The sequence below is a fragment of the Plecotus auritus genome (assembly GCF_963455305.1).
Source record: "Plecotus auritus genome assembly, chromosome: 2".
Classification (NCBI taxonomy): Eukaryota; Metazoa; Chordata; class Mammalia; order Chiroptera; family Vespertilionidae; genus Plecotus; species Plecotus auritus.
The window spans coordinates 114,282,929-114,288,392 of record NC_137771.1 but is presented as its reverse complement, the minus strand read 5'-3'; positions in this window follow the sequence as shown (position 1 = coordinate 114,288,392).

Sequence of the window (5,464 nt, the reverse complement as noted above, 5' to 3'; positions counted from 1 at the left end):
CTACTAGCCTCATTTTAACTTAATTAAACTAAATGTTACAATCTAAGGTTATACTTTTGTTTACTATCTGGTTGTTTTTAATTTAACTTTTTATTACATATTGATCTAAGTCTCTTTTAAGTAAATATGTAGAATTGAATAACTTTTCTCATTTCTTCATTATTATCTTTATTCAGACTTAAATTCATATATTCAAACCTGAATTGCATATTAATTACTCTTAATCCTTTTTGGACTGTCTTTCTAGCTTCAGTTTATCTTGAAGTAAAAATTTTGCATTTAATTCAGCTACTGAAAAGGTCTCTGTATCATGCATACATTATTTATTCAAACCATTACACTAATAATAATAGGTTTCATTCTATTTTCATTTATTTATTATGTTTTTAGCATTATACATTTACTCAGCAGCCAAAAAGTCAAAGCATTTCCCCATGTTTCCTCTGGTCAAAGATCTCCTAGTTTCTCTTTCCCACATAACAATTAAAGAAAAAACACGTTATAATATACCATCAACATTCTTGTCAAGAGTCTGTCTAATCAGATTATTTTTGTCACTTGACTTTGTGAAATTAAATAGCCCATCACTCATAATTATTACTAATAAAAATCACTGACTTGTTTTAACTTGAAATTTAAATTGAATAATTTACTCAGAGTAGCATGCCAGCAACAGTTGAGCTCAGAGTGTAAGCAAAACTTTTCAAAACTTTGTTTTTGGGAAATTCTATATTATAATTCATTCAATTTATGTATATACTTTTTTTTTCACTTGAAAGATTTGAGACAAATTATAAATTACGAGATGAAGCAGTACATTCTTTATATCTTTATATCAAATCAAATTTCATACTGTTTTCATATGGTTGATTTCAAATAGCACTTAGCACTTAGAGCTTTTGCCAAGTTTAAAAGATGACAAAGGCAAGAACACATGAATTGGAATAATTATTCCAATTATTCATTTCATAGATAAAGAAACTAAAGCCAAGATAGTAAAGGCAAAGTTGTATATAAAGAAATAATCTTAAAGGGCTTTCATTTATAGGTTGAGAAATTGTTTGAGAAAACTGTTCTGGACAGGACTGGTAAGGAACAAATAACTGTGCTTACAGATAAACATGCATACACCAAGAATAACTACTTTAATAGGTGAGTGTTGCCATACTAGTGGTCAGTTTTAAAGCTAATGGCAGTCCTGCTGGCATAGCTCAGTGGTTGAACCTTAACCTATGAACCAGGAGGTCACAGTTCGATTCCTGGTCAGGGCACCTGCCCTAGTAGTGCATGTGTAGGACGCAGCTAATCAATGATTCTGTCTCATCATTGATGTTTCTCTATCTCTCTCTTTCTCTTCCTCTCCCTCTCCCTTACTCTCTGAAATCAGTTTAAATATCTATAGCCAATGGAAAAAATGAGTTTTGTGTATTAGAAGTAGAAAGCCAGTTGAGAAATGGCATAAAGTTCAATGTTACTTAATTAAATAATTTGTGACAATGCTGGCTGACAAAATGGACTAATGATGGAAGAAGCAGGGCTAAGGACACCTGTGAGAAAATGACTGTAAGTGATTCATTTTTTAATTAACAAGGATCTGGAGAAAGACTCTAATGATGAAAAAAAGTGAAGAAAAACACATCAGAAAATACATCACATAGTCAAATATTAAATTCTGAGGATAGCATCATTATATTGACTTGAGCATGTCAAAATTTCAAAAATAACAATAAACCATTAATAAAGAAAGTAGGAAAACTTTGTCATCAAAGAGGACAGAGAGGATTAAGGATGAAGACATTTGGAATTTGGTCATACTTTTTTCTTTGGTAGAATGAATAAACAAAATACACATTCATATTTCTTCAGTAATTATGGCTCAGAAATGATTTAAAATACTCAAGGTGATAGTTTGTTTTTTAACAAAAATACTTTCTGAAGAGGGAGAATATCAGAATTAAAGGCTAAATAGATTCATGAAAAAAGAACTATCTTAATTGGACTTAAGGAAATAACTTCTCTTAAGTGATTGCTCTGAAATCATGAGATTTGTCAGTTTACCTGAATTTAAAATATATATATATCTGAGGTTTAGTTACCCTTTCTTTTAGTAGTTGCTTTGGTTTGTGGAATTTAGTGTTGAAATTCTAAGAATTATTGATAATGTTTTATAGTGGGTTAGACTGTGTTCCTTAAAAAGGCTATGTTGAAGTCTTGTGAATGTGGCCTTATTTGAAAATAGGATCTTGAAGATGTAAGTAATCAAATTAAGGTCCAACTGCATTAGCCTGGAACATAAATCAGATTACTATAACCTTTATAAGGAAAGGAAGCTTGGAGACTCAGAGCCACACACAGAGGGAAGAGAGCCATGTGAAACAGAGGTAGATTTGTAGTGATGCAGCTACAATCCAAGGAGTGTCAATGATTACTTCAGCCACCAGAAGCTAGGAAGAGGCAAGGAAGATTCTTCTCTAAAAACTTCAGCAAGAGCTTGACCCAGCAAGACTTAGGTTTCAGACTTCTATCTTCCATAACTGTGAGCGAGTACATTTTTGTTATTTTAAGCAACACAGTTAATGGACATTTTTTACAGTAACCCTAGGAAAGTAAGTACATTGAACTATAGTTTTTTCTATGATTATAAATTATCTACTCATTGTTATACTGTTTTAATTTTGTTGTTGTTAAAAAATTCAGTTCTCTTTTTATATAGAGAACTAGAAGCCTGGTGCACGGATTCATGCATTGGTGAGTTCCCTCAGCCTGGCCTGTGCCCTCTTGCAATCTGAGACCCCTTGGGGGATGTCAGGCTGCTGGTTTTGTCCCAATCCTCGCAGGCCAGTGGAGATTGGGCCAAAACCCACAGTCCAACACCACCTGCCACTCCTGCCTGCCGCTCCTGCCACGGCCTCACGCTGTTAGTCCCAATCAGGTACCCGTTGGTCAGCTGAGTGGTGCTCCTGCTGTGGGAGCACACTGACCACCAGGGGGCAGCTCCTGCATTGAACCTCTGCCCCCTGATTGTCAGTGCACATAATAGTGACCAGCCGTTTGGTCATTTGATTGTTCGGTTGTTCGGCTGCTTAGGCTTTTATATATATAGATATAAGGGTATCTCTGAAGACTTCTAGTAACCTTGGGGACTTCTGAACAAAATATGCAACTTTAAAGGGAAAGAAACATTTCATCACTCTAATGAATCAATTATCAATTGTGTGAAGATGAACATCTTTATTCCCATCTGTGGTCTGGCCTTGGCATCTTCTTGTAGGTAGTCCAGAATTAAATCTTGTGATCTGTTACCTTCCTGTGAGTCTCATAGAGAGAGACTGATAAGGATGATGGTAGTGGTGATTATGAGAAACATGATAGTTCATAACTTAAATATTTTTATTTTGATAGGAATTTATTATAATTTACTGATATACACACATCTATGTTCAAATATGCTCTTTGGATAAAAATCTTGTGTTTCCCTTTCCTTTTGTCTTAGCTCGGAGTCCCCAGAGAACAAAGCCTGAGATAAAAAGTGTGTGCAAGACTTTACAGGGGCGATATGCAGTACAAGGGGAACAAAGCATGGAAGGAGGGAGATTTACTCTAATACTATAGCTTGATCAAGTTGGCCACCTGTTTGAACAATTGTGGAATTAATGCATCTTAGTAAAGAAACTCCTCCATATGCACAACAACTTCAATGAACTATTCTTCTTTTTGACTGAAATAACACGGGCCTCCCTCCCTAGAGGTCTCCACTTCCCTTGCAGTCCACTCAAGCAGAGGCAGCTTAATCTCTCACACTGCACATATTATGCTAGCCTAGTGAAATCAGAGATTCTCCTTGCTTTCTGTGTCACATTGTTACCCTACCTTACATTTATAACCCATTCTGTTTGATTCTCACAATCTTTCTGTGCATGTCAACTCCTGCCAACACTTATAATGACTTCAACATTCAGATAAAGGACTCACCAAACATGTGGGCTCTCAGTTCCCAGACTTTATATTTTTTCAAATCCTTCCATTGTTTATCGTAAATCAGCGAGAATGAGATACAAGATCCCTTAATAAGCCAATTAATTAGGAGTCATTTATTGTGTGCGGCCTAGAAGGAGATGTCTTTTCCAAATCTCTGAGTACCACATACAGTAAGTCTCCTGTATTTATACTTTTCAAGCCTCTTTGTTTTCAGATATTACAAAGGGCTCTGTGTGAGCTATTGTTACAGACAGTTTTAACCTTTAATACATAATGAGTTTGTACTTGGCATAAGAATATGGGAATTTTTATCAGTATTAGTCTATTTTAGTCTAGCTTGGATGGCTAGCTTGCAAGGTCAGACAGTTAAGTTTATCTTTTTCTATTACTTGAACTAAAAACAAAGTCATTTTATAGAATAACAGACTGTCTTAAAATGACAGAGTTTATAGGACTAGGGACTATCTAACAATAGCAGAGAATTCAAATACCAGTTTTATACAAGATGGAGGTTGCTATGCTTCACCATTACCCTTGAGTTCAGTCATTGTCTTCCACTGTATTTATATTAACCTTTTATTTTATCAATACCTTAAACTACCTTGCCTCTATATCTCATGACTGGAGGCCAAAATCTAGAAGACTCCCTGTTTACCAGAAAACTGTAATGTTTGAGCTGAGATATGAAGAGGTGATGTGGCAAAGAACTGAATGCAGCCTTTAGCCAATAGCCAGTGAAGAACTGAGGCTCAGCCCAATAGCCCATAAAGAAGCAAATCCTTCCACCAACCATGGGAGTGAGCTTGGAAGCAGATCCTACTCTATTTGAGCCTTGAAATGACCAAAGCCCTGGCTAACACCTTGATTGTATGTTTGTGAGAAACTGCCACCCAGAATTACCCAGTTAAGTATGCCCAGATTCCTAACCCACAGGAACTGGGAGATAATAAAAGTTCTTTTTAAGTTTGGTGCAATATGTTATTCAGCAATAGAACTAATGCAGTATCTATGGCCAAAAAAAAAATAGTCATCTGTACCATAAGAAACTGACATGAATGTTTGTCATTGTTAAGTGAGAAGCATCAATATAACCTCTAAGAAAACAAAAAAGAGAGAATATAGCTAAAGGGAGAAACATATACCCCATGATAGACCTATGAATGCATCCAAATTTCTGCCTTCCCCCATAAAAGTGCTGTTGGTGCCATCACTACTTGTGGTCAGCTCCTAATCAAACAGTACATAATGGGTAGAATGACTCTAATGCTTTCTTTGAACACTCTTTCCAGATTATATATCCAATTTAATAATACCTACTTTTCCTATTCTGAGCCTTCTCCTGATCAATTTTATTTTATAACATTTTGTAACATTTGAAACACATTTAATAGGGTGGTGTGTTGAGATTTTCCAGATTTTTGTTGCCATCCTTCTTTTCCTGTTGTTGCTTACATGAACAATGATAATAATATGAACAAAGTGATAA